This window comes from Spermophilus citellus, assembly GCF_964194105.1.
Source record: "Spermophilus citellus genome assembly, chromosome: 8".
Classification (NCBI taxonomy): domain Eukaryota; kingdom Metazoa; phylum Chordata; class Mammalia; order Rodentia; family Sciuridae; genus Spermophilus; species Spermophilus citellus.
This window is the reverse complement of record NC_138189.1, coordinates 77,681,047-77,704,166: the sequence shown is the minus strand read 5'-3', so window position 1 is coordinate 77,704,166 and position 23,120 is coordinate 77,681,047.

The window sequence follows — 23,120 nt, the reverse complement described above, 5'->3', positions numbered from 1 at the left end:
AATTTCGTTCTTCTATGTTGAAGCGTTCGTTTCCAGTAACAGTTTGAACTTTTAGGTTTCACTCTGTTTACTCCTATATTGATAGATGTATTTGGAACTCTAAATCCAACACGGTTTGTGCTAGCTTCTTGAAACTTGACACAACAAAGTAGTTTCACGTTCTATCTCTATGTTTTGTTTCCTCTTGATGTAGCCCTAAGCAGTGACTGGCGAGAAACACTTTCATGGAAAGGGGTTGCCAAGCTTCCATAAATTACGAATCTCCAGAAATCTCAGCAAATACTTTTTCACCCAAACTGGATGATACTTTCAGGTAATGATCAGTACACTAAGCCCACTTGCTTCACCAAATTTTGTTCTTCTATGTTGAAGAGTTCGTTTCCAGTAACAGCTTGAATTTTTAGGTTTCACTCTGTTTTTTCCTATATTGATAGATGTATTTGGAACTCTAAATCCAACACGGTTTGTGCTAGCTTCTTGAAACTTGACACAATAAAGTAGTTTCACGTTCTATCTCTATGTTTTGTTTCCTCTTGATGTAGCCCTAAGCAGTGACTGGCGAGAAACACTTTCATGGAAAGGGGTTGCCAAGCTTCCAAAAATTACGAATCTGCAGAAATCTCAGTAAATACTTTTTCACCCAAACTGGATGATACTTTCAGGTAATGATCAGTACACTTAGGCGACTTGGTTTCCCATTTTCGTTCTTCTATGTTGAAGCGTTCGTTTCCAGTAACAGTTTGAATTTTTAGGTTTCACTCTGTTTACTCCTATATTGATAGATGTATTTGGAACTCTAAATCCAACACGGTTTATGCTAGCTTCTTGAAACTTGACACAGTACAGTAGTTTCACGTTCTATCTCTATGTATTGTTTCCTCTTGATGTAGCCCTAAGCAGTGACTGACGAGAAACACTTTCATGGAAAGGGGTTGCCAAGCTTCCAAAAATTACGAATCTCCAGAAATCTCAGCAAATACTTTTTCACCCAAACTGGATGATACTTTCAGGTAATGATCAGTACACTAAGGCGACTTGGTTCCCAAAATTCGTTCTTCTATGTTGAAGCATTCGTTTCCAGTAACAGTTTGAATTTTAGGTTTCACTCTGTTTTCTCCTATATTGATAGATGTATTTGGAACTCTAAATCCAACACGGTTTGTGCTAGCTTCTTGAAACTTGACACAACAAAGTAGTTTCACGTTCTATCTCTATGTTTTGTTTCCTCTTGATGTAGCCCTAAGCAGTGACTGGCGAGAAACACTTTCATGGAAAGGGGTTGCCAAGCTTCCAAAAATTACGAATCTCCAGAAATCTCAGCAAATACTTTTTCACCCAAACAGGATGATACTTTCATGTAATGATCAGTACACTAAGGCGACTTGGTTCCCAAAATTCGTTCTTCTATGTTGAAGCATTCGTTTCCAGTAACAGTTTGAATTTTTAGGTTTCACTCTGTTTTCTCCTATATTGATAGATGTATTTGGAACTCTAAATCCAACACGGTTTATGCTAGCTTCTTGAAACTTGACACAGTACAGTAGTTTCACGTTCTATCTCTATGTATTGTTTCCTCTTGATGTAGCCCTAAGCAGTGACTGGCGAGAAACACTTTCATGGAAAGTGGTTGCCAAGCTTCCAAAAATTACGAATCTCCAGAAATCTCAGCAAATACTTTTTCACCCAAACTGGATGATACTTTCAGGTAATGATCAGTACACTAAGCCCACTTGCTTCACCAAATTTTGTTCTTCTACGTTGAAGCGTTCGTTTCCAATAACAGCTTGAATTTTTAGGTTTCACTCTTTTTACTCCTATATTGATAGATGTATTTGGAACTCTAAATCCAACACGGTTTATGCTAGCTTCTTGAAACTTTACACAGTACAGTAGTTTCACGTTCTGTCTCTATGTATTGTTTCCTCTTGATGTAGCCCTAAGCAGTGACTGGCGAGAAACACTTTCATGGAAAGGGGTTGCCAAGCTTCCAAAAATTACGAATCTCCAGAAATCTCAGCAAATACTTTTTCACCCAAACTGGATGATACTTTCAGGTAATGATCAGTACACTAAGGCGACTTGGTTTCCCAAATTTCGTTCTTCTATGTTGAAGCGTTCGTTTCCAGTAACAGTTTCAATTTTTAGGTTTCACTCTGTTTACTCCTATATTGATAGATGTATTTGGAACTCTAAATCCAACACGGTTTGTGCTAGCTTCTTGAAACTTGACACAATAAAGTAGTTTCACGTTCTATCTCTATGTTTTGTTTCCTCTTGATGTAGCCCTAAGCAGTGACTGGCGAGAAACACTTTCATGGAAAGGGGTTGCCAAGCTTCCAAAAATTACGAATCTCCAGAAATCTCAGCAAATACTTTTTCACCCAAACTGGATGATACTTTCAGGTAATGATCAGTACACTAAGGCGACTTGGTTTCCCAAATTTCGTTCTTCTATGTTGAAGCGTTCGTTTCCAGTAACAGTTTGAACTTTTAGGTTTCACTCTGTTTACTCCTATATTGATAGATGTATTTGGAACTCTAAATCCAACACGGTTTATGCTAGCTTCTTGAAACTTGACACAGTACAGTAGTTTCACGTTCTATCTCTATGTATTGTTTCCTCTTGATGTAGCCCTAAGCAGTGACTGGCGAGAAACACTTTCATGGAAAGGGGTTGCCAAGCTTCCAAAAATTACGAATCTCCAGAAATCTCAGCAAATACTTTTTCACCCAAACTGGATGATACTTTCAGGTAATGATCAGTACACTAAGGCGACTTGGTTTCCCAAATTTCGTTCTTCTATGTTGAAGCGTTCGTTTCCAGTAACACTTTGAATTTTTAGGTTTCACTCTGTTTACTCCTATATTCATAGATGTATTTGGAACTCTAAATCCAACACGGTTTATGCTAGCTTCTTGAAACTTGACACAGTACAGTAGTTTCACGTTCTATCTCTATGTATTGTTTCCTCTTGCTGTAGCCCTAAGCAGTGACTGGCGAGAAACACTTTCATGGAAAGGGGTTGCCAAGCTTCCAAAAATTACGAATCTCCAGAAATCTCAGCAAATACTTTTTCACCCAAACTGGATGATACTTTCAGGTAATGATCAGTACACTAAGGCGACTTGGTTTCCCAAATTTCGTTCTTCTATGTTGAAGCGTTCGTTTCCAGTAACAGTTTGAATTTTTAGGTTTCACGCTGTTTACTCCTATATTGATAGATGTATTTGGAACTCTAAATCCAACACGGTTTATGCTAGCTTCTTGAAACTTGACACAGTACAGTAGTTTCACGTTCTATCTCTATGTATTGTTTCCTCTTGCTGTAGCCCTAAGCAGTGACTGGCGAGAAACACTTTCATGGAAAGGGGTTGCCAATCTTCCAAAAATTACGAATCTCCAGAAATCTCAGCAAATACTTTTTCACCCAAACTGGATGATACTTTCAGGTAATGATCAGTACACTAAGGCGACTTGGTTTCCCAAATTTCGTTCTTCTATGTTGAAGCGTTCGTTTCCAGTAACAGTTTGAATTTTTAGGTTTCACTCTGTTTACTCCTATATTGATAGATGTATTTGGAACTCTAAATCCAACACGGTTTGTGCTAGCTTCTTGAAACTTGACACAGTACAGTAGTTTCACGTTCTATCTCTATGTATTGTTTCCTCTTGATGTAGCCCTAAGCAGTGACTGGCGAGAAACACTTTCATGGAAAGGGGTTGCCAAGCTTCCAAAAATTACGAATCTCCAGAAATCTCAGCAAATACTTTTTCACCCAAACTGGATGATACTTTCAGGTAATGATCAGTACACTAAGGCGACTTGATTTCCCAAATTTCGTTCTTCTATGTTGAAGCGTTCGTTTCCAGTAACAGTTTAAATTTTTAGGTTTCACTCTGTTTACTCCTATATTGATAGATGTATTTGGAACTCTAAATCCAACACGGTTTGTGCTAGCTTCTTGAAACTTGACACAATAAAGTAGTTTCACGTTCTATCTCTATGTTTTGTTTCCTCTTGATGTAGCCCTAAGCAGTGACTGGCGAGAAACACTTTCATGGAAAGGGGTTGCCAAGCTTCCAAAAATTACGAATCTCCAGAAATCTCAGCAAATACTTTTTCACCCAAACTGGATGATACTTTCAGGTAATGATCAGTACACTAAGGCGACTTGGTTTCCCAAATTTCGTTCTTCTATGTTGAAGCGTTCGTTTCCAGTAACAGTTTGAACTTTTAGGTTTCACTCTGTTTACTCCTATATTGATAGATGTATTTGGAACTCTAAATCCAACACGGTTTATGCTAGCTTCTTGAAACTTGACACAGTACAGTAGTTTCACGTTCTATCTCTATGTATTGTTTCCTCTTGATGTAGCCCTAAGCAGTGACTGGCGAGAAACACTTTCATGGAAAGGGGTTGCCAAGCTTCCAAAAATTACGAATCTCCAGAAATCTCAGCAAATACTTTTTCACCCAAACTGGATGATACTTTCAGGTAATGATCAGTACACTAAGGCGACTTGGTTTCCCAAATTTCGTTCTTCTATGTTGAAGCGTTCGTTTCCAGTAACAGTTTGAATTTTTAGGTTTCACTCTGTTTACTCCTATATTCATAGATGTATTTGGAACTCTAAATCCAACACGGTTTATGCTAGCTTCTTGAAACTTGACACAGTACAGTAGTTTCACGTTCTATCTCTATGTATTGTTTCCTCTTGCTGTAGCCCTAAGCAGTGACTGGCGAGAAACACTTTCATGGAAAGGGGTTGCCAAGCTTCCAAAAATTACGAATCTCCAGAAATCTAAGCAAATACTTTTTCACCCAAACTGGATGATACTTTCAGGTAATGATCAGTACACTAAGGCGACTTGGTTTCCCAAATTTCGTTCTTCTATGTTGAAGCGTTCGTTTCCAGTAACAGTTTGAATTTTTAGGTTTCACGCTGTTTACTCCTATATTGATAGATGTATTTGGAACTCTAAATCCAACACGGTTTATGCTAGCTTCTTGAAACTTGACACAGTACAGTAGTTTCACGTTCTATCTCTATGTATTGTTTCCTCTTGCTGTAGCCCTAAGCAGTGACTGGCGAGAAACACTTTCATGGAAAGGGGTTGCCAATCTTCCAAAAATTACGAATCTCCAGAAATCTCAGCAAATACTTTTTCACCCAAACTGGATGATACTTTCAGGTAATGATCAGTACACTAAGGCGACTTGGTTTCCCAAATTTCGTTCTTCTATGTTGAAGCGTTCGTTTCCAGTAACAGTTTGAACTTTTAGGTTTCACTCTGTTTACTCCTATATTGATAGATGTATTTGGAACTCTAAATCCAAGACGGTTTATGCTAGCTTCTTGAAACTTGACACAGTACAGTAGTTTCACGTTCTATCTCTATGTATTGTTTCCTCTTGATGTAGCCCTAAGCAGTGACTGGCGAGAAACACTTTCATGGAAAGGGGTTGCCAAGCTTCCAAAAATTACGAATCTCCAGAAATCTCAGCAAATACTTTTTCACCCAAACTGGATGATACTTTCAGGTAATGATCAGTACACTAAGCCCACTTGCTTCACCAAATTTTGTTCTTCTACGTTGAAGCGTTCGTTTCCAGTAACAGCTTGAATTTTTAGGTTTCACTCTGTTTACTCCTATATTGATAGATGTATTTGGAACTCTAAATCCAACACGGTTTGTGCTAGCTTCATGAAACTTGACACTATGAATTAGTTTCACGTTCTATCTCTATGTTTTGTTTCCTCTTGATGTAGCCCTAAGCAGTGACTGGCGAGAAACACTTTCATGGAAAGGGGTTGCCAAGCTTCCAAAAATTACGAATCTCCAGAAATCTCAGCAAATATTTTTTCACCCAAACTTGATGATACTTTCAGGTAATTATCAGTACACTAAGGCGACTTGGTTCCCCAAATTTAGTTCTTCTATGTTGAAGCATTCGTTTCCAGTAACAGTTTGAATTTTTAGGTTTCACTCTGTTTACTCCTATATTGATAGATGTATTTGGAACTCTAAATCCAACCCGGTTTGTGGTAGCTTCTTGAAACTTGACACAATAAATTAGTTTCACGTTCTATCTCTATGTTTTGTTTCCTCTTGATGTAGCCCTAAGCAGTGACTGGCGAGAAACACTTTCATGGAAAGGGGTTGCCAAGCTTCCAAAAATTACGAATCTCCAGAAATCTCAGCAAATACTTTTTCACCCAAACTGGATGATACTTTCAGGTAATGATCAGTACACTAAGGCGACTTGGTTTCCCAAATTTCGTTCTATGTTGAAGCGTTCGTTTCCAGTAACAGTTTGAATTTTTAGGTTTCACTCTGTTTACTCCTATATTGATAGATGTATTTGGAACTCTAAATCCAACACGGTTTGTGCTAGCTTCTTGAAACTTGACACAATAAAGTAGTTTCACGTTCTATCCTTATGTTTTGTTTCCTCTTGATGTAGCCCTAAGCAGTGACTGGCGAGAAACACTTTCATGGAAAGGGGTTGCCAAGCTTCCAAAAATTATGAATTTCCAGAAATCTCAGCAAATACTTTTTCACCCAAACTGGATGATACTTTCAGGTAATGATCAGTACACTAAGCCCACTTGCTTCACCATATTTTGTTCTTCTACGTTGAAGCGTTCGTTTCCAGTAACAGCTTGAATTTTTAGGTTTCACTCTTTTTGCTCCTATATTGATAGATGTATTTGGAACTCTAAATCCAACACGGTTTATGCTAGATTCTTGAAACTTGAAACAGTACAGTAGTTTCACGTTCTGTCTCTATGTATTGTTTCCTCTTGCTGTAGCCCTAAGCAGTGACTGGCGAGAAACACTTTCATGGAAAGGGGTTGCCAAGCTTCCAAAAATTACGAATCTCCAGAAATCTCAGCAAATACTTTTTCACCCAAACTGGATGATACTTTCAGGTAATGATCAGTACACTAAGGCGACTTGGTTTCCCAAATTTCGTTCTTCTATGTTGAAGCGTTCGTTTCCAGTAACAGTTTGAATTTTTAGGTTTCACTCTGTTTACTCCTATATTGATAGATGTATTTGGAACTCTAAATCCAACACGGTTTGTGCTAGCTTCTTGAAACTTGACACAGTACAGTAGTTTCACGTTCTATCTCTATGTTTTGTTTCCTCTTGCTGTAGCCCTAAGCAGTGACTGGCGAGAAACACTTTCATGGAAAGGGGTTGCCAAGCTTCCAAAAATTACGAATCTCCAGAAATCTCAGCAAATACTTTTTCACCCAAACTGGATGATACTTTCAGGTAATGATCAGTACACTAAGGCGACTTGGTTCCCAAAATTTCGTTCTTCTATGTTGAAGCATTCGTTTCCAGTAACAGTTTGAACTTTTAGGTTTCACTCTGTTTACTCCTATATTGATAGATGTATTTGGAACTCTAAATCCAAGACGGTTTATGCTAGCTTCTTGAAACTTGACACAGTACAGTAGTTTCACGTTCTATCTCTATGTATTGTTTCCTCTTGATGTAGCCCTAAGCAGTGACTGGCGAGAAACACTTTCATGGAAAGGGGTTGCCAAGCTTCCAAAAATTACGAATCTCCAGAAATCTCAGCAAATACTTTTTCACCCAAACTGGATGATACTTTCAGGTAATGATCAGTACACTAAGGCGACTTGGTTTCCCAAATTTCGTTCTTCTATGTTGAAGCGTTCGTTTCCAGTAACAGTTTGAATTTTTAGGTTTCACGCTGTTTACTCCTATATTCATAGATGTATTTGGAACTCTAAATCCAACACGGTTTATGCTAGCTTCTTGAAACTTGACACAGTACAGTAGTTTCACGTTCTATCTCTATGTATTGTTTCCTCTTGCTGTAGCCCTAAGCAGTGACTGGCGAGAAACACTTTCATGGAAAGGGGTTGCCAAGCTTCCAAAAATTACGAATCTCCAGAAATCTCAGCAAATACTTTTTCACCCAAACTGGATGATACTTTCAGGTAATGATCAGTACACTAAGGCGACTTGGTTTCCCAAATTTCGTTCTTCTATGTTGAAGCGTTCGTTTCCAGTAACAGTTTGAATTTTTAGGTTTCACTCTGTTTACTCCTATATTGATAGATGTATTTGGAACTCTAAATCCAACACGGTTTGTGCTAGCTTCTTGAAACTTGACACAATAAAGTAGTTTCACGTTCTATCTCTATGTTTTGTTTCCTCTTGATGTAGCCCTAAGCAGTGACTGGCGAGAAACACTTTCATGGAAAGGGGTTGCCAAGCTTCCAAAAATTACGAATCTCCAGAAATCTCAGCAAATATTTTTTCACCCAAACTTGATGATACTTTCAGGTAATGATCAGTACACTAAGGCGACTTGGTTCCCCAAATTTCGTTCTTCTATGTTGAAGCGTTCGTTTCCAGTAACAGTTTGAATTTTTAGTTTTCACTCTGTTTACTCCTATATTGATAGATGTATTTGGAACTCTAAATCCAACCCGGTTTGTGGTAGCTTCTTGAAACTTGACACAATAAATTAGTTTCACGTTCTATCTCTATGTTTTGTTTCCTCTTGATGTAGCCCTAAGCAGTGACGGGCGAGAAACACTTTCATGGAAAGGGGTTGCCAAGCTTCCAAAAATTACGAATCTCCAGAAATCTCAGCAAATACTTTTTAACCCAAACTGGATGATACTTTCAGGTAATGATCAGTACACTAAGGCGACTTGGTTTCCCAAATTTCGTTCTTCAATGTTGAAGCGTTCGTTTCCAGTAACAGTTTGAATTTTTAGGTTTCACTCTGTTTTCTCCTATATTGATAGATGTATTTGGAACTCTAAATCCAACACGGTTTGTGCTAGCTTCTTGAAACTTGACACAATAAAGTAGTTTCACGTTCTATCTCTGTTTTGTTTCCTCTTGATGTAGCCCTAAGCAGTGACTGGCGAGAAACACTTTCATGGAAAGGGGTTGCCAAGCTTCCAAAAATTACGAATCTCCAGAAATCTCAGCAAATACTTTTTCACCCAAACTGGATGATACTTTCAGGTAATGATCAGTACACTAAGGCGACTTGGTTTCCCAAATTTCGTTCTTCTATGTTGAAGCGTTCGTTTCCAGTAACAGTTTGAATTTTTAGGTTTCACTCTGTTTACTCCTATATTGATAGATGTATTTGGAACTCTAAATCCAACACGGTTTATGCTAGCTTCTTGAAACTTGACACAGTACAGTAGTTTCACGTTCTATCTCTATGTATTGTTTCCTCTTGATGTAGCCCTAAGCAGTGACTGGCGAGAAACACTTTCATGGAAAGGGGTTGCCAAGCTTCCAAAAATTACGAATCTCCAGAAATCTCAGCAAATACTTTTTCACCCAAACTGGATGATACTTTCAGGTAATGATCAGTACACTAAGCCCACTTGCTTCACCAAATTTTGTTCTTCTACGTTGAAGGGTTCGTTTCCAGTAACAACTTGAATTTTTAGGTTTCACTCTGTTTTCTCCTATATTGATAGATGTATTTGGAACTCTAAATCCAACACGGTTTGTGCTGGCTTCTTGAAACTTGACACAATAAAGTAGTTTCACGTTCTATCTCTATGTTTTGTTTCTTCTTGATGTAGCCCTAAGCAGTGACTGGCGAGAAACACTTACATGGAAAGGGGTTGCCAAGCTTCCAAAAATTACGAATCTCCAGAAATCTCAGCAAATACTTTTTCACCCAAACTGGATGATACTTTCAGGTAATGATCAGTACACTAAGGCGACTTGGTTTCCCAAATTTCGTTCTTCTATGTTGAAGCGTTCGTTTCCAGTAACAGTTTAAATTTTTAGGTTTCACTCTGTTTTCTCCTATATTGATAGATGTATTTGGAACTCTAAATCCAACACGGTTTGTGCTAGCTTCTTGAAACTTGACACAATAAAGTAGTTTCACGTTCTATCTCTATGTTTTGTTTTCTCTTGATGTAGCCCTAAGCAGTGACTGGCGAGAAACACTTTCATGGAAAGGGGTTGCCAATCTTCCAAAAATTACGAATCTCCAGAAATCTCAGCAAATACTTTTTCACCCAAACTGGATGATACTTTCAGGTAATGATCAGTACACTAAGGCGACTTGGTTTCCCAAATTTCGTTCTTCTATGTTGAAGCGTTCGTTTCCAGTAACAGTTTGAACTTTTATGTTTCACTCTGTTTACTCCTATATTGATAGATGTATTTGGAACTCTAAATCCAAGACGGTTTATGCTAGCTTCTTGAAACTTGACACAGTACAGTAGTTTCACGTTCTATCTCTATGTATTGTTTCCTCTTGATGTAGCCCTAAGCAGTGACTGGCGAGAAACACTTTCATGGAAAGGGGTTGCCAAGCTTCCAAAAATTACGAATCTCCAGAAATCTCAGCAAATACTTTTTCACCCAAACTGGATGATACTTTCAGGTAATGATCAGTACACTAAGCCCACTTGCTTCACCAAATTTTGTTCTTCTACGTTGAAGCGTTCGTTTCCAGTAACAGCTTGAATTTTTAGGTTTCACTCTGTTTACTCCTATATTGATAGATGTATTTGGAACTCTAAATCCAACACGGTTTGTGCTAGCTTCATGAAACTTGACAGTATGAATTAGTTTCACGTTCTATCTCTATGTTTTGTTTCCTCTTGATGTAGCCCTAAGCAGTGACTGGCGAGAAACACTTTCATGGAAAGGGGTTGCCAAGCTTCCAAAAATTACGAATCTCCAGAAATCTCAGCAAATATTTTTTCACCCAAACTTGATGATACTTTCAGGTAATTATCAGTACACTAAGGCGACTTGGTTCCCCAAATTTAGTTCTTCTATGTTGAAGCATTCGTTTCCAGTAACAGTTTGAATTTTTAGGTTTCACTCTGTTTACTCCTATATTGATAGATGTATTTGGAACTCTAAATCCAACCCGGTTTGTGGTAGCTTCTTGAAACTTGACACAATAAATTAGTTTCACGTTCTATCTCTATGTTTTGTTTCCTCTTGATGTAGCCCTAAGCAGTGACTGGCGAGAAACACTTTCATGGAAAGGGGTTGCCAAGCTTCCAAAAATTACGAATCTCCAGAAATCTCAGCAAATACTTTTTCACCCAAACTGGATGATACTTTCAGGTAATGATCAGTACACTAAGGCGACTTGGTTTCCCAAATTTCGTTCTTCTATGTTGAAGCGTTCGTTTCCAGTAACAGTTTGAATTTTTAGGTTTCACTCTGTTTACTCCTATATTGATAGATGTATTTGGAACTCTAAATCCAACACGGTTTGTGCTAGCTTCTTGAAACTTGACACAATAAAGTAGTTTCACGTTCTATCTCTATGTTTTGTTTCCTCTTGATGTAGCCCTAAGCAGTGACTGGCGAGAAACACTTTCATGGACAGGGGTTGCCAAGCTTCCAAAAATTATGAATTTCCAGAAATCTCAGCAAATACTTTTTCACCCAAATGGATGATACTTTCAGGTAATGATCAGTACACTAAGCCCACTTGCTTCACCATATTTTGTTCTTCTACGTTGAAGCGTTCGTTTCCAGTAACAGCTTGAATTTTTAGGTTTCACTCTTTTTGCTCCTATATTGATAGATGTATTTGGAACTCTAAATCCAACACGGTTTATGCTAGATTCTTGAAACTTGAAACAGTACAGTAGTTTCACGTTCTGTCTCTATGTATTGTTTCCTCTTGCTGTAGCACTAAGCAGTGACTGGCGAGAAACACTTTCATGGAAAGGGGTTGCCAAGCTTCCAAAAATTACTAATCTCCAGAAATCTCAGCAAATACTTTTTCACCCAAACTGGATGATACTTTCAGGTAATGATCAGTACACTAAGGCGACTTGGTTTCCCAAATTTCGTTCTTCTATGTTGAAGCGTTCGTTTCCAGTAACAGTTTGAATTTTTAGGTTTCACTCTGTTTACTCCTATATTGATAGATGTATTTGGAACTCTAAATCCAACACGGTTTGTGCTAGCTTCTTGAAACTTGACACAGTACAGTAGTTTCACGTTCTATCTCTATGTTTTGTTTCCTCTTGCTGTAGCCCTAAGCAGTGACTGGCGAGAAACACTTTCATGGAAAGGGGTTGCCAAGCTTCCAAAAATTACGAATCTCCAGAAATCTCAGCAAATACTTTTTCACCCAAACTGGATGATACTTTCAGGTAATGATCAGTACACTAAGGCGACTTGGTTTCCCAAATTTCGTTCTTCTATGTTGAAGCGTTCGTTTCCAGTAACAGTTTGAATTTTTAGGTTTCACTCTGTTTACTCCTATATTGATAGATGTATTTGGAACTCTAAATCCAACACGGTTTGTGCTAGCTTCTTGAAACTTGACACAATAAAGTAGTTTCACGTTCTATCTCTATGTTTTGTTTCCTCTTGATGTAGCCCTAAGCAGTGACTGGCGAGAAACACTTTCATGGAAAGGGGTTGCCAAGCTTCCAAAAATTACGAATCTCCAGAAATCTCAGCAAATACTTTTTCACCCAAACTGGATGATACTTTCAGGTAATGATCAGTACACTAAGGCGACTTGGTTTCCCAAATTTCGTTCTTCTATGTTGAAGCGTTCGTTTCCAGTAACAGTTTGAATTTTTAGGTTTCACTCTGTTTACTCCTATATTGATAGATGTATTTGGAACTCTAAATCCAACACGGTTTATGCTAGCTTCTTGAAACTTGACACAGTACAGTAGTTTCACGTTCTATCTCTATGTATTGTTTCCTCTTGCTGTAGCCCTAAGCAGTGACTGGCGAGAAACACTTTCATGGAAAGGGGTTGCCAAGCTTCCAAAAATTACGAATCTCCAGAAATCTCAGCAAATACTTTTTCACCCAAACTGGATGATACTTTCAGGTAATGATCAGTACACTAAGCCCACTTGCTTCACCAAATTTTGTTCTTCTACGTTGAAGCGTTCGTTTCCAGTAACAGTTTGAATTTTTAGGTTTCACTCTGTTTACTCCTATATTGATAGATGTATTTGGAACTCTAAATCCAACACGGTTTGTGCTAGCTTCATGAAACTTGACACTATGAATTAGTTTCACGTTCTATCTCTATGTTTTGTTTCCTCTTGATGTAGCCCTAAGCAGTGACTGGCGAGAAACACTTTCATGGAAAGGGGTTGCCAAGCTTCCAAAAATTACGAATCTCCAGAAATCTCAGCAAATATTTTTTCACCTAAACTTGATGATACTTTCAGGTAATTATCAGTACACTAAGGCGACTTGGTTCCCCAAATTTAGTTCTTCTATGTTGAAGCATTCGTTTCCAGTAACAGTTTGAATTTTTAGGTTTCACTCTGTTTACTCCTATATTGATAGATGTATATGGAACTCTAAATCCAACACGGTTTGTGCTAGCTTCTTGAAACTTGACACAGTACAGTAGTTTCACGTTCTATCTCTATGTTTTGTTTCCTCTTGCTGTAGCCCTAAGCAGTGACTGGCGAGAAACACTTTCATGGAAAGGGGTTGCCAAGCTTCCAAAAATTACGAATCTCCAGAAATCTCAGCAAATACTTTTTCACCCAAACTGGATGATACTTTCAGGTAATGATCAGTACACTAAGGCGACTTGGTTCCCAAAATTTCGTTCTTCTATGTTGAAGCATTCGTTTCCAGTAACAGTTTGAATTTTTAGGTTTCACTCTGTTTTCTCCTATATTGATAGATGTATTTGGAACTCTAAATCCAACACGGTTTGTGCTAGCTTCTTGAAACTTGACACAATAAAGTAGTTTCACGTTCTATCTCTATGTTTTGTTTCCTCTTGATGTAGCCCTAAGCAGTGACTGGCGAGAAACACTTTCATGGAAAGGGGTTGCCGAGCTTCCAAAAATTACGAATCTCCAGAAATCTCAGCAAATACTTTTTCACCCAAACTGGGTGATACTTTCAGGTAATGATCAGTACACTAAGGCAACTTGGTTCCCCACATTTCGTTCTTCTACGTTGAAGCGTTCGTTTCCAGTAACAGTTTGAATTTTTAGGTTTCACTCTGTTTTCTCCTATATTGATCGATGTATTTGGAACTCTAAATCCAACACGGTTTGTGCTAGCTTCATGAAACTTGACACAATGAATTAGTTTCACGTTCTATCTCTATGTTTTGTTTCCTCTTGATGTAGCCCTAAGCAGTGACGGGCGAGAAACACTTTCATGGAAAGGGGTTGCCAAGCTTCCAAAAATTACGAATCTCCAGAAATCTCAGCAAATACTTTTTAACCCAAACTGGATGATACTTTCAGGTAATGATCAGTACACTAAGGCGACTTGGTTTCCCAAATTTCGTTCTTCAATGTTGAAGCGTTCGTTTCCAGTAACAGTTTGAATTTTTAGGTTTCACTCTGTTTTCTCCTATATTGATAGATGTATTTGGAACTCTAAATCCAACACGGTTTGTGCTAGCTTCTTGAAACTTGACACAATAAAGTAGTTTCACGTTCTATCTCTGTTTTGTTTCCTCTTGATGTAGCCCTAAGCAGTGACTGGCGAGAAACACTTTCATGGAAAGGGGTTGCCAAGCTTCCAAAAATTACGAATCTCCAGAAATCTCAGCAAATACTTTTTCACCCAAACTGGATGATACTTTCAGGTAATGATCAGTACACTAAGGCGACTTGGTTTCCCAAATTTCGTTCTTCTATGTTGAAGCGTTCGTTTCCAGTAACAGTTTGAATTTTTATTTTTCACTCTGTTTACTCCTATATTGATAGATGTATTTGGAACTCTAAATCCAACACGGTTTGTGCTAGCTTCTTGAAACTTGACACAATAAAGTAGTTTCACGTTCTATCTCTATGTTTTGTTTCCTCTTGATGTAGCCCTAAGCAGTGACTGGCAAGAAACACTTTCATGGAAAGGGGTTGCCAAGCTTCCAAAAATTACGAATCTCCAGAAATCTCAGCAAATACTTTTTCACCCAAACTGGATGATACTTTCAGGTAATGATCAGTACACTAAGGCGACTTGGTTTCCCAAATTTCATTCTTCTATGTTGAAGCGTTCGTTTCCAGTAACAGTTTGAATTTTTAGGTTTCACTCTGTTTACTCCTATATTGATAGATGTATTTGGAACTCTAAATCCAACACGGTTTATGCTAGCTTCTTGAAACTTGACACAGTACAGTAGTTTCAAGTTCTATCTCTATGTATTGTTTCCTCTTGATGTAGCCCTAATCAGTGACTGGCGAGAAACACTTTCATGGAAAGGGGTTGCCAAGCTTCCAAAAATTACGAATCCCCAGAAATCTCAGCAAATACTTTTTCACCCAAACTGGATGATACTTTCAGGTAATGATCAGTACACTAAGGCGACTTGGTTTCCCAAATTTCGTTCTTCTATGTTGAAGCGTTCGTTTCCAGTAACAGTTTGAATTTTTAGGTTTCACTCTGTTTACTCCTATATTGATAGATGTATTTGGAACTCTAAATCCAACACGGTTTGTGCTAGCTTCTTGAAACTTGACACAATAAAGTAGTTTCACGTTCTATCTCTATGTTTTGTTTCCTCTTGATGTAGCCCTAAGCAGTGACTGGCGAGAAACACTTTCATGGAAAGGGGTTGCCAAGCTTCCAAAAATTACGAATCTCCAGAAATCTCAGCAAATACTTTTTCACCCAAACTGGATGATACTTTCAGGTAATGATCAGTACACTAAGGCGACTTGGTTTCCCAAATTTCGTTCTTCTATGTTGAAGCGTTCGTTTCCAGTAACAGTTTGAACTTTTAGGTTTCACTCTGTTTACTCCTATATTGATAGATGTATTTGGAACTCTAAATCCAACACGGTTTATGCTAGCTTCTTGAAACTTGACACAGTACAGTAGTTTCACGTTCTATCTCTATGTATTGTTTCCTCTTGATGTAGCCCTAAGCAGTGACTGGCGAGAAACACTTTCATGGAAAGGGGTTGCCAAGCTTCCAAAAATTACGAATCTCCAGAAATCTCAGCAAATACTTTTTCACCCAAACTGGATGATACTTTCAGGTAATGATCAGTACACTAAGCCCACTTGCTTCACCAAATTTTGTTCTTCTACGTTGAAGCGTTCGTTTCCAGTAACAGCTTGAATTTTTAGGTTTCACTCTGTTTACTCCTATATTGATAGATGTATTTGGAACTCTAAATCCAACACGGTTTGTGCTAGCTTCATGAAACTTGACACTATGAATTAGTTTCACGTTCTATCTCTATGTTTTGTTTCCTCTTGATGTAGCCCTAAGCAGTGACTGGCGAGAAACACTTTCATGGAAAGGGGTTGCCAAGCTTCCAAAAATTACGAATCTCCAGAAATCTCAGCAAATATTTTTTCACCCAAACTTGATGATACTTTCAGGTAATTATCAGTACACTAAGGCGACTTGGTTCCCCAAATTTAGTTCTTCTATGTTGAAGCATTCGTTTCCAGTAACAGTTTGAATTTTTAGGTTTCACTCTGTTTACTCCTATATTGATAGATGTATTTGGAACTCTAAATCCAACCCGGTTTGTGGTAGCTTCTTGAAACTTGACACAATAAATTAGTTTCACGTTCTATCTCTATGTTTTGTTTCCTCTTGATGTAGCCCTAAGCAGTGACGGGCGAGAAACACTTTCATGGAAAGGGGTTGCCAAGCTTCCAAAAATTACGAATCTCCAGAAATCTCAGCAAATACTTTTTCACCCAAACTGGATGATACTTTCAGGTAATGATCAGTACACTAAGGCGACTTGGTTTCCCAAATTTCGTTCTTCTATGTTGAAGCGTTCGTTTCCAGTAACAGTTTGAATTTTTAGGTTTCACTCTGTTTACTCCTATATTGATAGATGTATTTGGAACTCTAAATCCAACACGGTTTGTGCTAGCTTCTTGAAACTTGACACAGTACAGTAGTTTCACGTTCTATCTCTATGTTTTGTTTCCTCTTGCTGTAGCCCTAAGCAGTGACTGGCGAGAAACACTTTCATGGAAAGGGGTTGCCAAGCTTCCAAAAATTACGAATCTCCAGAAATCTCAGCAAATACTTTTTCACCCAAACTGGATGATACTTTCAGGTAATGATCAGTACACTAAGGCGACTTGGTTCCCAAAATTTCGTTCTTCTATGTTGAAGCATTCGTTTCAAGTAACAGTTTGAATTTTTTGGTTTCACTCTGTTTTCTCCTATATTGATAGATGTATTTGTAACTCTAAATCCAACACGGTTTGTGCTAGCTTCTTGAAACTTGACACAATAAAGTAGTTTCACGTTCTATCTCTATGTTTTGTTTCCTCTTGATGTAGCCCTAAGCAGTGACTGGCGAGAAACACTTTCATGGAAAGGGGTTGCCGAGCTTCCAAAAATTACGAATCTCCAGAAATCTCAGCAAATACTTTTTCACCCAAACTGGATGATACTTTCAGGTAATGATCAGTACACTAAGGCAACTTGGTTCCCCACATTTCGTTCTTCTACGTTGAAGCGTTCGTTTCCAGTAACAGTTTGAATTTTTAGGTTTCACTCTGTTTTCTCCTATATTGATAGATGTATTTGGAACTCTAAATCCAACACGGTTTGTGCTAGCTTCATGAAACTTGACACAATGAATTAGTTTCACGTTCTATCTCTATGTTTTGTTTCCTCTTGATGTAGCCCTAAGCAGTGACGGGCGAGAAACACTTTCATGGAAAGGGGTTGCCAAGCTTCCAAAAATTACGAATCTCCAGAAATCTCAGCAAATACTTTTTAACCCAAACTGGATGATACTTTCAGGTAATGATCAGTACACTAAGGCGACTTGGTTTCCCAAATTTCGTTCTTCAATGTTGAAGCGTTCGTTTCCAGTAACAGTTTGAATTTTTAGGTTTCACTCTGTTTTCTCCTATATTGATAGATGTATTTGGAACTCTAAATCCAACACGGTTTGTGCTAGCTTCTTGAAACTTGACACAATAAAGTAGTTTCACGTTCTATCTCTGTTTTGTTTCCTCTTGATGTAGCCCTAAGCAGTGACTGGCGAGAAACACTTTCATGGAAAGGGGTTGCCAAGCTTCCAAAAATTACGAATCTCCAGAAATCTCAGCAAATACTTTTTCACCCAAACTGGATGATACTTTCAGGTAATGATCAGTACACTAAGGCCACTTGGTTTCCCAAATTTCGTTCTTCTATGTTGAAGCGTTCGTTTCCAGTAACAGTTTGAATTTTTAGGTTTCACTCTGTTTTCTCCTATATTGATAGATGTATTTGGAACTCTAAATCCAACACGGTTTGTGCTAGCTTCTTGAAACTTGACACAATAAAGTAGTTTCACGTTCTATCTCTATGTTTTGTTTCCTCTTGATGTAGCCCTAAGCAGTGACTGGCGAGAAACACTTTCATGGAAAGGGGTTGCCAATCTTCCAAAAATTACGAATCTCCAGAAATCTCAGCAAATACTTTTTCACCCAAACTGGATGATACTTTCAGGTAATGATCAGTACACTAAGGCGACTTGGTTTCCCAAATTTCGTTCTTCTATGTTGAAGCGTTCGTTTCCAGTAACAGTTTGAACTTTTAGGTTTCACTCTGTTTACTCCTATATTGATAGATGTATTTGGAACTCTAAATCCAAGACGGTTTATGCTAGCTTCTTGAAACTTGACACAGTACAGTAGTTTCACGTTCTATCTCTATGTATTTTTTCCTCTTGATTTAGCCCTAAGCAGTGACTGGCGAGAAACACTTTCATGGAAAGGGGTTGCCAAGCTTCCAAAAATTACGAATCTCCAGAAATCTCAGCAAATACTTTTTCACCCAAACTGGATGATACTTTCAGGTAATGATCAGTACACTAAGGCGACTTGGTTTCCCAAATTTCGTTCTTCTATGTTGAAGCGTTCGTTTCCAGTAACAGTTTGAATTTTTAGGTTTCACGCTGTTTACTCCTATATTCATAGATGTATTTGGAACTCTAAATCCAACACGGTTTATGCTAGCTTCTTGAAACTTGACACAGTACAGTAGTTTCACGTTCTATCTCTATGTATTGTTTCCTCTTGCTGTAGCCCTAAGCAGTGACTGGCGAGAAACAGTTTCATGGAAAGGGGTTGCCAAGTTTCCAAAAATTACGAATCTCCAGAAATCTCAGCAAACACTTTTTCACCCAAACTGGATGATACTTTCAGGTAATGATCAGTACACTAAGGCGACTTGGTTTCCCAAATTTCGTTCTTCTATGTTGAAGCGTTCGTTTCCAGTAACAGTTTGAATTTTTAGGTTTCACTCTGTTTACTCCTATATTGATAGATGTATTTGGAACTCTAAATCCAACACGGTTTGTGCTAGCTTCTTGAAACTTGACACAGTACAGTAGTTTCACGTTCTATCTCTATGTTTTGTTTCCTCTTGCTGTAGCCCTAAGCAGTGACTGGCGAGAAACACTTTCATGGAAAGGGGTTGCCAAGCTTCCAAAAATTACGAATCTCCAGAAATCTCAGCAAATACTTTTTCACCCAAACTTGATGATACTTTCAGGTAATGATCAGTACACTAAGGCGACTTGGTTTCCCAAATTTCGTTCTTCTATGTTGAAGCGTTCGTTTCCAGTAACAGTTTGAATTTTTAGGTTTCACTCTGTTTACTTCTATATTGATAGATGTATTTGGAACTCTAAATCCAACACGGTTTGTGCTAGCTTCTTGAAACTTGACACAATAAAGTAGTTTCACGTTCTATCTCTATGTTTTGTTTCCTCTTGATGTAGCCCTAAGCAGTGACTGGCGAGAAACACTTTCATGGAAAGGGGTTGCCAAGCTTCCAAAAATTAGGAATCTCCAGAAATCTCAGCAAATACTTTTTCACCCAAACTGGATGATACTTTCAGGTAATGATCAGTACACTAAGGCGACTTGGTTTCCCAAATTTCATTCTTCTAAGTTGAAGCGTTCGTTTCCAGTAACAGTTTGAATTTTTAGGTTTCACGCTGTTTACTCCTATATTGATAGATGTATTTGGAACTCTAAATCCAACACGGTTTATGCTAGCTTCTTGAAACTTGACACAGTACAGTAGTTTCCCGTTCTATCTCTATGTATTGTTTCCTCTTGATGTAGCCCTAATCAGTGACTGGCGAGAAACACTTTCATGGAAAGGGGTTGCCAAGCTTCCAAAAATTACGAATCTCCAGAAATCTCAGCAAATACTTTTTCACCCAAACTGGATGATACTTTCAGGTAATTATCAGTACACTAAGGCGACTTGGTTTCCCAAATTTCGTTCTTCTATGTTGAAGCGTTCGTTTCCAGTAACAGTTTGAATTTTTAGGTTTCACTCTGTTTACTCCTATATTGATAGATGTATTTGGAACTCTAAATCCAACACGGTTTGTGCTAGCTTCTTGAAACTTGACACAATAAAGTAGTTTCACGTTCTATCTCTATGTTTTGTTTCCTCTTGCTGTAGCCCTAAGCAGTGACTGGCGAGAAACACTTTCATGGAAAGGGGTTGCCAAGCTTCCAAAAATTACGAATCTCCAGAAATCTCAGCAAATACTTTTTCACCCAAACTGGATGATACTTTCAGGTAATGATCAGTACACTAAGGCGACTTGGTTTCCCAAATTTCGTTCTTCTATGTTGAAGCGTTCGTTTCCAGTAACAGTTTGAATTTTTAGGTTTCACTCTGTTTACTCCTATATTGATAGATGTATTTGGAACTCTAAATCCAACACGGTTTATGCTAGCTTCTTGAAACTTGACACAGTACAGTAGTTTCACGTTCTATCTCTATGTAGTGTTTCCTCTTGATGTAGCCCTAAGCAGTGACTGGCGAGAAACACTTTCATGGAAAGGGGTTGCCAAGCTTCCAAAAATTACGAATCTCCAGAAATCTCAGCAAATACTTTTTCACCCAAACTGGATGATACTTTCAGGTAATGATCAGTACACTAAGCCCACTTGCTTCACCAAATTTTGTTCTTCTACGTTGAAGCGTTCGTTTCCAGTAACAGCTTGAATTTTTAGGTTTCACTCTGTTTACTCCTATATTGATAGATGTATTTGGAACTCTAAATCCAACACGGTTTGTGCTAGCTTCATGAAACTTGACAGTATGAATTAGTTTCACGTTCTATCTCTATGTTTTGTTTCCTCTTGATGTAGCCCTAAGCAGTGACTGGCGAGAAACACTTTCATGGAAAGGGGTTGCCAAGCTTCCAAAAATTACGAATCTCCAGAAATCTCAGCAAATATTTTTTCACCCAAACTTGATGATACTTTCAGGTAATTATCAGTACACTAAGGCGACTTGGTTCCCCAAATTTAGTTCTTCTATGTTGAAGCATTCGTTTCCAGTAACAGTTTGAATTTTTAGTTTTCACTCTGTTTACTCCTATATTGATAGATGTATTTGGAACTCTAAATCCAACCCGGTTTGTGGTAGCTTCTTGAAACTTGACAAAATAAATTAGTTTCACGTTCTATCTCTATGTTTTGTTTCCTCTTGATGTAGCCCTAAGCAGTGACTGGCGAGAAACACTTTCATGGAAAGGGGTTGCCAAGCTTCCAAAAATTACGAATCTCCAGAAATCTCAGCAAATACTTTTTCACCCAAACTGGATGATACTTTCAGGTAATGATCAGTACACTAAGGCGACTTGGTTTCCCAAATTTCGTTCTTCTATGTTGAAGCGTTCGTTTCCAGTAACAGTTTGAATTTTTAGGTTTCACTCTGTTTACTCCTATATTGATAGATGTATTTGGAACTCTAAATCCAACACGGTTTGTGCTAGCTTCTTGAAACTTGACACAATAAAGTAGTTTCACGTTCTATCTCTATGTTTTGTTTCCTCTTGATGTAGCCCTAAGCAGTGACTGGCGAGAAACACTTTCATGGAAAGGGGTTGCCAAGCTTCCAAAAATTACGAATCTCCAGAAATCTCAGCAAATACTTTTTCACCCAAACTGGATGATACTTTCAGGTAATGATCAGTACACTAAGGCGACTTGGTTTCCCAAATTTCGTTCTTCTATGTTGAAGCGTTCGTTTCCAGTAACAGTTTGAATTTTTAGGTTTCACTCTGTTTACTCCTATATTGATAGATGTATTTGGAACTCTAAATCCAACACGGTTTGTGCTAGCTTCTTGAAACTTGACACAGTACAGTAGTTTCACGTTCTATCTCTATGTTTTGTTTCCTCTTGCTGTAGCCCTAAGCAGTGACTGGCGAGAAACACTTTCATGGAAAGGGGTTGCCAAGCTTCCAAAAATTACGAATCTCCAGAAATCTCAGCAAATACTTTTTCACCCAAACTGGATGATACTTTCAGGTAATGATCAGTACACTAAGGCGACTTGGTTCCCAAAATTTCGTTCTTCTATGTTAAAGCATTCGTTTCCAGTAACAGTTTGAACTTTTAGGTTTCACTCTGTTTACTCCTATATTGATAGATGTATTTGGAACTCTAAATCCAAGACGGTTTATGCTAGCTTCTTGAAACTTGACACAGTACAGTAGTTTCACGTTCTATCTCTATGTATTGTTTCCTCTTGATGTAGCCCTAAGCAGTGACTGGCGAGAAACACTTTCATGGAAAGGGGTTGCCAAGCTTCCAAAAATTACGAATCTCCAGAAATCTCAGCAAATACTTTTTCACCCAAACTGGATGATACTTTCAGGTAATGATCAGTACACTAAGGCGACTTGGTTTCCCAAATTTCGTTCTTCTATGTTGAAGCGTTCGTTTCCAGTAACAGTTTGAATTTTTAGGTTTCACTCTGTTTACTCCTATATTGATAGATGTATTTGGAACTCTAAATCCAACAGGGTTTGTGCTAGCTTCTTGAAACTTGACACAGTACAGTAGTTTCACGTTCTATCTCTATGTTTTGTTTCCTCTTGCTGTAGCCCTAAGCAGTGACTGGCGAGAAACACTTTCATGGAAAGGGGTTGCCAAGCTTCCAAAAATTACGAATCTCCAGAAATCTCAGCAAATACTTTTTCACCCAAACTGGATGATACTTTCAGGTAATGATCAGTACACTAAGGCGACTTGGTTCCCAAAATTTCGTTCTTCTATGTTGAAGCATTCGTTTCCAGTAACAGTTTGAATTTTTAGGTTTCACTCTGTTTTCTCCTATATTGATAGATGTATTTGGAACTC